General features: G+C 31.8%; 1 pseudogene across 1 annotated transcript; it reads right to left on the bottom strand.

The window, feature by feature from the left end:
- Nucleotides 1-2,205: 2,205 nt before the first annotated feature.
- LOC143545324 (uncharacterized) lies at nucleotides 2,206-7,539 on the bottom strand (annotated as a pseudogene). Its single transcript, XR_013137406.1, has 10 exons — nucleotides 7,081-7,539; nucleotides 6,545-6,665; nucleotides 6,330-6,415; nucleotides 5,883-6,242; nucleotides 5,707-5,807; nucleotides 5,541-5,607; nucleotides 5,011-5,237; nucleotides 3,271-3,726; nucleotides 3,116-3,188; nucleotides 2,206-2,632 (listed from the first exon to the last, which is right to left on the bottom strand). The product of XR_013137406.1 is annotated as an uncharacterized LOC143545324 (transcript).
- Between the last annotated feature and the right edge of the window lie 4,700 nt (nucleotides 7,540-12,239).

Raw genomic sequence — 12,239 nt, 5'->3', positions numbered from 1 at the left:
ATTTATATATATAATCAAAAAAATTTATATAAAATATGATAAAATTACTCTTAAATGATGTTAATATATAAAAAAAATTAAAAAAATGTTTAGTTGTGTAGAGTTTCTAAAAATTCTTAACTTTTTTAGAGTTCTTAAATGATACTAATATAAATTATACCTCCTGTAAACAAAATTTCAACAAAATTCAAAAATAAAAAAAGGAGCAAATTGACATGCCATGTTAAAATAATTAAAATACGAAGGAGCAAAATCGACATCCCATGTTAAGAGTCGTTTAATGTTTATTCTAATTGCATATTATAAGTTCACGTATTTTATAATATTAGTATAAAATTATTTAAAAAAATAACAAAGATACTTTTTGATAAATCTATTATAACCCTTGCTCGCTTACATCCACTAGAAATTTTGATTTCAAGTATATTCATAAAAACTTATTTGACAGATGTTTTTTATTTCACAAATTTTCTTTAATCGTTTTTTTAAATAACTTGTTAGATTGTCAATAAATGTAGGAAGCCGATATAATGCGGCATATATTTTGAGATGAGAGGTATATAATGCACAAAATTACGCGACGTATATCAATTTTACAATGATACACAAATTAAAGATAGTAACATGCTTGATTTTGTGACAAAATAAAAAATATAGTAAAATATATAAAAATTGTTTTAGTTTAAAAACAGTGGATTAGTTTTAAACGAAAAGTCAATAATATAGAGGCTAGTTCCTTTTTTCTTTCATATTTTTAAAGATTTTTAACCATTAAAAAAACATGATCAAAGTTTCATATCACATTTTACACACTGTAATTTTGTGTTTCACCGTAGTAATAGTTATATATTTTGACTTTTTTTTATAATACTTAAATATTAGATCGCCTATTATTAATGCTTTGCTTCATATTCAAAAAGTTTACGAGTATGTTTGGCATGAACCTTTTAAGAAAAATCTCTTACTCAATTAAAAAGCTCTGTTTGGTTCAAGGAGCTTGAAGCTTTTAGGTCAGGAGAAAAAGCTTAAAGCTTAAAGTTTAAAGCTTCTACTAGTAGCGTTTAGAAAGAGCTACAAGCTTTTAGTATGTTAATTTACTTAAATAACATTCCAAAATAAATACATTTACTATTAATTGTTTTCAATTATGCTCATTTTAGTAATTTTATACGTTTTATTAAAAGCTCCAGCTACTCTGCCAAACATATAAATTTATCTAAAAAGCTACAGCTTCCAGCCACCAGCTTCCCACTTCCAGCCAACAGCTTCCAGCTACAGCTACCAGCTAGTTTTGTCAAACATACCCTACATGAAATGTGATAAAATCATAAAATGGAATACCAAAAACGTTGCAAAAGCAACCGCCTAAATTGAAATCAACCTTTTTCGTTTTTTTAACATTTAAGCATTTATTTATTAATTAACGTCTACCTATCAAAGTTTACTTTTCCTAATATAAAACCTCTTTTTTGACTATTGATTTACGCTCAAGTTCAGGTCTTCCAACCTAATTAAAACGCTTCAATCTATAAATTTATATTATAAAATAACAAAAAAAAGTGAAAAAAAATATGTTATTCGCAACAATAATTATAAAGTCGATTTCTAAACAATATATCTCATACCAAATCTTCTTGCAAATGCCAATTTTAATCCTACAAAACAAAACACCGTGAGCCTCATCACGAAATAGGGTTCCCCCTGTGACTACCATCTAGTATGAAAATCATTTACTTGGTTCATTATAGAGAAAAGATCATTACAAGAGTGTGAATATAAGTGGGAATGAGAGCACACATTAGTCTTTCATCTTATGTGCTATATATAGTTGTGGAGTTTTAGGGCCGAGGTCATCAATGACGTTCTCGATCCCCACCTAGTGAACAAACTAATAGATCGCCGATACTGATTGCTTGAATTCTATTGATGGATAGGGAATATTCTGTCATTTTGGAGACCACATAGATCGTGCAATTAATTAGTGTCGGATCTGAATCTATTCATGAACCCGGGTCATATCTCTTCAATTATAATTAAATTATATTTTATTTTTGCAATCAAAGTTAATTAGGTCAAAAATGACGCGACAAATACAACAAGAATTTATTTTTAACTTCAACAATTTTATGAAAATTTTGCAACCAATTTATTGTTGAAATTTAAATTTATTTTATTTTATCACAATTTTACAACCGATTTGTGACTGAAATATAACTTCAGTTGCAACTAAATTATTTTCATGTATATGTGACCGATTTGATGCTGGAATTTTACTTTTATTTCTACATTAATTCTTTTTCTTTCCTTTGATCTCGTTTAAGTTCAACTTGTTTATTATATCTACATACAAGTCCACACATTAGCTATTTATCTATATATCAGACTAGAAATCTGAATAACCAAATTAACGATCCAATAAACACTTGCTATTCTACCCAATTTATATCCAAGTCTTTAAGTTTCACCATCCACTTCTCCGTGTCCTGTGAAACATCAGGTTTAGACGTCGCTTTCTCTCCATCATTAACGTTGTTTCTCATTCTGTTCGGATGTCTGACCTTAAGTGACAAAAGACGTGAAACTTCATGTAAACCACCCCATTTCTCCAATGCCCGTGCTATATCATAGCGACCTACAAAAGGCATAAACTTTAACATTATATAGATTTCCATGCATTCACAAATCTTAAGAACATCTAAATATATATGTAAAAAATATATTGATTCCATAAGTATCTATGCCATTGTTCGATCTTACTCCAAAATAAAAAACTTGGAACAAATTATTTGCTGTTCAAATGTTCAATTGGTATAACAAATATAAGCACATGCCACAACCAGTCAACTACCAACTAATGCATTGGTTTTGGATTTTATTTTTTGTCCCTTTAAAAAGTTACAATAAGCCCACCTCACTTTATTCAAACTTACCATTTAAACCGTAGACTTTTCTAATATTTTTACTTTTCTTTAGCCAACCAAACGTGGACAAGTGGCACTCTCACGAGCTTTCTTTCCGTTCACAACTTTTTTAAAATATGATGTTCTATTAAATTCCGCATACGTCGTTGCGACGTTCTTATTTTCATCTACGTTTTGATAAAAAAATGGTTTACCTCCACGCTCAAACGATTTTCTACTGGGCATATAGGCGGGATCCATCCCCCAGCTCTTTTGGAAACGACTAATCTGCGAATGCGAAAATCATTATAATAATCAGATTATAGAAAAAGAATAATAATAACAATCATGGTAAAAGTTCAAAGCTGACCTCTTCTTTTAAATTCTCAAGGTGATCCCAGTACCCTTTTGGTTTAGGGTCTTTGTAAGCAAGTGAAAGATTCATCAATGAAGCAAATTTTCTAAAACCGCCTCTTCGTGAAATCGCCTTCTCCATATCAAATCTTCCATGTTTTCTTAACTGACTTCTCATTGGCATAAACCCTTCTTGCCCGTGTTCTGAAATGAATTTAAGAAGCTCGGTTTTGAGTACTTCAATGTCTTTATGTAAGCCAACAACCCGGTGTCTTCGTCTAGAAGGATTTTCATCATTGTTTTTTGATGATTGTTTTGATGGAATGTCACTAATATGCTTGATATTGGATCTGATATCGTTGTCGCGTGTTTGTGATGTATCGTTACATACTTCAACATAAGTTTGTGATTCTTTTTTCTCAATGTAGTCGCGAATTGCACATAAGTTTGATGGGAGGTCTTCATAGATAACCTAATTATAAAACGAAATTATGTTTAAAACAATGAACATAAATGTATTAGAATTTGGGTTGTCTTTTATCTCAGACGAGTCAAATTAACAAACTAGGCGAGAAAAGAGTTTAAAAAGTTCGAGATTAGCCCAACACCTATTTTTGATGCATGCAACCTCCTAAATTGCAACTAACATGGTAATGATATATAAACAACCTGAAAGATGGAATAAAAAGTGTTCGCATGTCAACCCAACCTAGTGCCTAGCTAAGTTAACCTTCAGATGAAATACGCCCAATTTCAACTAGGGGTGTAAACGAGCCAAGTTAGCTGAGCCGAACCCGAACTTTACCTAGTTTCGAATTCTAATTCTAAAGATCGAGCTTGGCTCGTGAGTACTTTTCAAGCTTTAGCTCGGCTAATTTCTTAATAACTAATTAAATTGTTATAATGATTTACATTTTATTATTTTTTTTCTTTTAGTGTTAAGGGTATTTTAGTCATTTTAGCCCTGCCTGTGGTGCGCACATATGATGTATATATGTGTGAACCCTCGGGTGGGCAAAAGTGAAATTGCACTAATTTTGACGTTATTTTACTAATCTCGTGAAAATAACGTTAAAAGTGACGGACGGTTAATCAGGCATCATGTAGTGGCGTTGATAGCCGAAAGACAAGGGTACATGCACCGATCAGCCGGTGTCCCGATGATTGAGTGCTATGTGCCTTATGTCCAAGGCTTGATGCAAAACTACTATCGAGCCGGGGGTCTCACCGAAAGCAGCCTCTCTATCCTTATAGGGTAGAGGTAAGGCTGTCTACATCTTACCTTCCTCAGACCCTACCATAGCTTTGCTATTGGTGGGATATACTGAGTACGATGATGATGATGATGATGATGGTATTTTAGTCATTTTAAATGCATTATGAAACAATAGGTAGCATACTTGTAATTTTTCAAACTTAAGGTCCAAACTTGCAATTTGGGAAAATTAAAAGGACCATTCAAGTAATTAAATCTAAATAAAAGTTATATAAATAATAAGCTTGTTTGGGCTCGCAAGTCATGTCAAGCGTAATAACCGAAGCTTAGACTTGGGATCGTTTATTAAACAAGCTTAATTTTAGGCTCGAGCTCGTGTAAGCTCAACTTGGTTCGAGCTTTTAGCAAGCCGATCTCGATTAGCACATGAACAGCCCGTATACACACCTAGCTTTAACCCGTTGACCGACCCAATAATCTTGCCACTTCTATTTACAACTCCATTGAGCCAAAGAAGCTTCAAAAAACAAGATAGCTCACCTCTTCCATGATGGCCTCTGAAAGTAACGAACCCGAATGCATCTTTGATTCCACACTGTATTTCAATAGCGTGTGGTGATTGCCAAGTTGTTCAAGGATCCATCTCCCGTTAAACGAATCAAAATCACCTTCAACTTGCTCAAATGTTATTTCTTGCTCAAGGAATTCACATAAATCTAGGACAACACGCGCATGAAGTACCATGTACAACAATCCTTGCATCCTTCCTGCATGATGAAACAAATTTGTTTATGTTCGTTCATTTGCGTTCATTTATATTGGTCACTTCACGTTTCTTAAAGTTCACTCGTTAATATATTTATTTAAATGCTTTAGGCCCATTTGATTTAGTCTAGTTTTAATATATTCATCTATGTTTAGTTATGTACGTTCGCTAACTGTTTGTTTATACTGCTAACGAGCGAGCAAACACGAACATGTTTTTTCCTAACAAACGAGCACGAACACGCTCCTTCGTTCAGTTCGATTACAAGCCTATATGTGATCCTATGAAGTAAAACCAAAAATACCTGAAGAATCCGAACTTTGTTGTTTTCTCGTGCTAAGACCTTGCTAATAGCTAAATTTGGAACTATCCTGCAAGAAACGAAAACCATATAACAATATTAAGTACATATAATTATATAACAACTCTAGCTTTATATCTTTCAACCATAGTAAAGATATACGACTTACTCAGGAAGGGTCTCATAAGAAGTCAAAACATTCCACACTTCACGAACCAGAGCTTTCACAGTTATGCTAGCAAAAACACATCGATGAACACCTCCATTTTCCTGTACACAAAGTCATTATTAATAATAACAAACATAATAGCTTGCATGTCTATTAATAATTTTTAAGTCACTTACCAATAGGCCATCAATCTTCTAAGATGAATTTCATCCACCTTGCATGGGCTGTCAATTTGGCATGTTTTGCCAAACACTCCCCAATTATTGTTTACTTCAACAGTTTGTTTGGAAGCTACAGTAGGGATATTCTTATCCAGGTTACCATCAATATCTATGGTGGTTGAAGTTGCAGATTGTGTAGCTGAATAAACATCTGTGATTATATTCTCATTTCCTTCAAAATTTCTCTCGGATCTTCGTGCGATAGCTTGAAGATTAACAGGAAGATCAGATCGAATAATTCTCTCCATAAATATTGCAGGAATGTTGAAGTTTGGTATTACATTAACTTCATAAGACAGAATTGCTGTTGAAGACCTGCAAATGATAGAATTGCTAATGTATTTAACAGAATAACAGTTTATAATATTATTTGTTTTAGGTATAACCAGAATATGAGTATACCTTCTTCCTGATTTGACAGACCATTTGCCTTCAAATTTCTTAAAATCTCCATCAACCATCGAGAAGTGGAGTTCACGACCATTAGCCTGAACTACGAGAAATTTTTACAGTTAGCATTAGAATTTAGAATCAGATTGTATAAGTATGAATTTTCCAGATACCAATCCGAAAACAGAAACATATCAAATTTAATAACACATTAAATAGATACTTACTGAGTTTGGAAACTCTTGAAGATCTAAAACAACACGAGCTTCAATATGCCAACATAATGCTCTCTGCAAACCTCTCTGTTCCAACCATATTCGTCCTGGATGAGCGCAGGGAATTCTCGCACTAACGATAATAATATCAAGTATCAATAGTGCTATAAACAAACCAAACCGAACAAGGCCTTGTTCATGTTTGTCCGTTAACCTTTTACCAGACAAGCGAACGGTTCACAAACACCTAAAAGACCAAAATTTCTTGTTCGTGAACGCTTCACAGTTCACAAACACAAATGAACACAAACAATGTTTTATTTTATTTGTCTAACCGAGAATGGTCAGTGTCAACGGTTTGATCTAGCTACCAAATTTGTATTGGTGTTTATTTAACATTCATATTCATATGTTAATTTACATATAATTATATAAATTAATCACATAATACTCATATATATATTAAAACCTTTAACGAACAAACATAAACAGACGTAAACAAACACATTATCATTATTGAACGTTCACGAACACCACTGAACGACTACCTAAAAATGAGATTAGGTATGAAATCAGCAAGCCTTTCGTAATCTGTAAGAGCGTTCCACACCGAATCGACATCCGCATCGACTACAACTTCCGACTTCACCCGACGCTCTCTCCACGATATCACCTCCACCTCACACTTCACTTTCCTCTTCCTCCCGCCTTCTTCATACAACACCACTTCCTCAGCACTTATTCCGTTAACATTCCCGTTCACCGCATTATTATTATTATTATTATTATTACTCACAGACTTACTAAAATTATCACAACCGCTAATCGAATTGAAACTAGAATTCGAAAATTTGAAATAAATGTTGTTTCTCCGACTGATTTTCCGGCGGATTTTGACGGAACTGTTTACGACGCCGTGGATATGGCCGATACGGTGGCCGGAGAATATGGACTGATCGGAGACTAGCATAGTGAGTGAGTGTGTGTTTTTGAGTGTGAAACCGTGTGTGAGAATGAGCGGGTGAGGATAAATATTTACATTTTTGGTCCATGAACTATGAATGATTTGTCATCTTTAACGTATTTTAATTGTGGTTAATATTCGTAGTTAATCTATGCCACTAGATTAGATTGATTAAATATCTGTCTGACGGATTTTTTTCAGCACCGCAAGTGAGGATTTGAATCTTCATCAAGCATTTTAAATCTACCGGACCAAAAGCTTTTTGGGTAAATATTTAATAGATGCTTGAGTAGATTTGATTTATCTATTTGACTAAATACAACGTGAAAGGTTTGTATTTAAAAATACTTAATTTAACAAAAATGGAAAGAAAAATCTTTAAAATAGTAAAAAGAATGACTCTAGGTAAATTGTCTAACAAAATATTTAATAGACATAAGAGAGTTTCCATTTATAGATGTGCATGAATCGGGTTTTTCAAATACTCGGGTTCGGGTATGGAACCGGGTTCGGTTCGGGTTTGGGTCCGGGTATTGCCTCTAAAAACCATATTCCATGCATTGGGTTCGGGTCGGGTATAAAACCGGGTATTTGAATACCCTATTTTCGGATATTGAAAAAACCCTATTTGTGGGTTTTTTTTGGCGTTTTTCCGTGTATTTTTCGTGTATAGATTGGATTTTTTAAAAGGTTTTGGTTTTTAGGGGTATTTTTAAGGTATTTTTTTGGTATACATCGGGTATTTGAAATACCCAATTTCGGGTAATGGAAAAACTCGGTTTCGGGTATGGAACGATTCAGGTTTTCGGGTATTACCGGGTACAAATCGGGTCCGGTTCGGGTTTTAGTACCGAAATGCATACCCTATCCGTACCCTACGGGCAGGGTCGGGTACGGGTTCGGGTATTAAAAAACCGGTTCCGAGTTTTTATTTCGGATCTGATCCGAGTTCAGGTTTTTTTTTCACCTCTATCTGTCAGCCCTTAATTCCTTAAAAATGGTTGGCTACTTTAGGCCCATCAAGGTTTTATGTTCCAAAGCCTAAATCATATAAATTATTTTTTAAAATACACTACATAAACTACTATTTGATCAATTTTATCACATTTTAAAAAAAACAAAAGTTAAAACTTTAGTTATAAATCATATTTATACATATTGGTTTGCCTTTGAGATATGTTGAATTATTCATTTTCTGAACTAAAAATAAAAGGTCAAAACATAATAAATTGATATGAATGTAATGGTTATCATTCTCACATCTCTTCTAAAATTAAGGGAACATGGAAAATTAGCTTGATTATTTATTTATTTATTTATTTATTTATTTATTTATTTATTTATATAGATGCCTACTCATTTGTAGTTAATATAATATAACATACACACACGTTCATTATATGTGTAATATTTTTTGGGATGGCGTTCATATATTATATATTAATATACACACTTCTTAATGTGTCACGTACTTTATTCTTTAATTTCCTAGCATATCATATTAGAATAATGGTTTGAGGTTCACGATTACTTGATTTACACACAAGTGTAAGGATGTCTCTTGAAAGAGTAAAATTAAATTAGAGCTTTAGACCTCAATTTGAAAAATGATTTCAATTTAAACTAAAAACATATCAAATGATGAAAATTAGACCAAAGTTAAACTAAAAACATATTAAATGATAAACGTTACCCTTAAGTTATTTGAAACGACAAACATATTCGTGGTTAGTTATTTTTCTTCGTAATAGTAAAATTCGAAAAATGCCTCGAATTCTCGTTTCGTTTTAGGCCTCCAAAATGGTTGAGCCAACCCGCATAAGGGTGAGATATTGCCATATTGGGAGGGGTGTTTCTTTCTAAAACATCCGTTACCCTATAATTTGGTCATTTTAAACTTCCATCAACTACCCTATGCTAACATATTTAGACTAAGTGTTGTGGAGACCTCTTTGACGCCCTCATCCTCCACATGAGTCAATTTGTTTGGGTTGCAAGCAAAATAGTAGAATGGCACCATTACTTTGGTGGCGCTCAAAGAGGCAATTGTCTATTTGCGCCGATGAGACTGACTAACTTGGAACCTAGAAGGCGCCCTTGAAGAACCACAAAACATGGACTGGTACCCGTATGCTGCCCCACCCAGCCAAACTTATGTTTCTTTAAAATCTTTTGAGTTCACGTGCAAGTTAATGGACAAAAACAGTACTCTTGACTTAACAAACTAATTCTACGTATATATATGCAAGTCACTTAGAACATGGGGCTATCTATGTTGAATTAGAATATAACCATGGTGAAGACGTTATTAGTAGGCTACAAAATAACCTAAATCGAATAATTCGAGTTTAAAATTTGATTTATCGTAGCTAATTTGTACTTATAATTTTACTCTTCCGAAATAAAGCATTAAGGTTTGATTTTTGATGGATTATATTTTGTGAGATGAGTTATTCTAAAAAGTGTAACAAGTGTGAAAGTCATAATTAATTGATATGTGTCAAGTAGAGGTCAAATGAAAAATGATATAAAAGTAATAGTACACATTTTATATCTCCACATGCAAGTCATATGTTAATTCCTCCATCATTTTTAAACGTCTATAACTTTTTCAAATGATAATTTTTTTTAAAAATTAAAATTCACCATAATAACAAGTATTTTTATTTTTAATATGAGTATGATTTTATTATATAAAAATTTAAAAAAAATACGTCATTGTGTCTTTTTTTCTTGACATTGTGTCTTTTTTCGTCATTGTGTCTTTCTGTTTGTCAATGTGTTTTTTTCGCCATTGTGTCTTTCAACTGATCATTGTGTTTTTCAAAATACTAATAACACCATTTTGTAATAATATGTAAATATAATGAAAAATATCAACGAATTATCTAATACATAAAACACAATGATAAATACATATTACACAATAACCTGAAACGTAAAACACAATGATGAATACATATAACACAATGGCTTGAAACGTAAAACACAATGGTAAATACATTTAACACAATGACCTAAAACGTAAAACACAATGGAATCTACATATTACACAATGACTTGAACGTAATACACAATGAACGTAATACTATTTCTCAACTTAAGTGAATGTTGATCACAATGACTAAAACATAATGATAAGTAGAAAGACAAATGTTGAGCATAAAAACATAATGACTATATCTGTTTTAATTTTTATATTTAATATGAGTACCAATTGAAAAACACAATGACCAAAATATATAACACAATACATAGAAAAGCTTAATTAAAAAACACAATGAACAACCAAATAACAAAATATAAAAAAACCATTAACTTTTTTTTTTTTTTATATAATAATATGATATTCATATTAAAGATAAAAAAACGTTTAATATTATGGTAAAAAAAATTCTAAAAAAATGTCTCATGAAAAAGTTATTGACGTTTTAAAATGATGCAGGAATTGACATGTGCCTTCCATGTGGAGAAAGAAAATCATCAGAAGTGAGTTATTACTTTCATGCTCTTTTTATCAATTTTTATTCTTAAATTAATCTCCATCGTCCAAATTTAAGATCAATGGATTAGATTTTTTTTCACCTTTCTCAATTTTATTGAATTTTGTATTTAACTTTATCCTATGTTTTGTTTATTTGTTTTTAATTCCCACGAGTTAGCTACCTTCTAATTTTTTGGAACACGTTTTCTAGTAATTTATACTATTTTTGGTATCTTTTTGGTTTATAAGATTCGTACAAAATGAAATATACAAAAAAACCAATTAAGCTATATCATCTTTGATAACCGAAACAAATTGACGGTAGTTAATAAAAATAATTTTATAACGAGTGCGTTAAGTTAGACGACCTACTTCAACATCTTTATGCTTTAAACCCTATATATATTTTATAGGTGGATGGTTGGTATAGGTTAATGGATGGAAAAAAGAATGAAATGAAATGCAGTGGAATGAAATAAACAAGAACCATTTATTTGTCTTATTTTATTAACATATAGAAATAAAAATAATAATTTGTGTTTGCTATTGGTAGATAAAAGGAAATATGAATGAAATATAAATGACCAAAAATAACTCCTACCTTAAAAAAGAAAATTTACCAAGATAAAATAAAATGGTAATAGCGGTGGAGACGACAGTGGCAATGGTTAGGTGGTGGTGGACTGGACTGGTGCGTTAAAAAACCCGAATCCAAATCCAAATATCTGAATCTGAATTATCCGAAATTTCGGATATCCGAATCTCGAATATCCGAATTTTCGAATTCGGATAGTTATTTTGAAAATTTTTGGATATTTTAGATATCTGATATCCAAAAACTTAAATTTTTTTAATTAACTGTAGATAAACAAAATAACCCATTTTGAACCTAAATCCATTTTGACGAGCTCTTACAGACCATCTTTAATCCGCACTAACTATTCTACTAGAAAAAAATCCACTCATAACTCACACCATCATCTATACTATATATAATATAGCAAAGAAGGGCAAATTAAGACGGTGGTTTTTTAAGGTATTTACAAACATTCAAGCACATGATACAACCTAAAATGAGGACAAATTGGTCATTCTAACATTAAATCTCACGTGTGTTCAATTATTTACCAAAATAGTTACAATAATGCCCCTTTAACTTTAATCATATTTTGCAAATTTAAGAAATAGTTATAACTTTGGTCATTTGTCTTTTAACTATTTATTCTTCGTAATTTCATCTTTAACCCAAATACCCCAAC

The sequence above is a fragment of the Bidens hawaiensis genome, unplaced genomic scaffold (assembly GCF_021521415.1).
Source record: "Bidens hawaiensis isolate Kalapana, Puna unplaced genomic scaffold, B.hawaiensis_p1.1 tig00013897_1, whole genome shotgun sequence".
Lineage (NCBI taxonomy): Eukaryota > Viridiplantae > Streptophyta > Magnoliopsida > Asterales > Asteraceae > Bidens > Bidens hawaiensis.
This window is presented reverse-complemented; position numbering and strand designations above follow the sequence as displayed.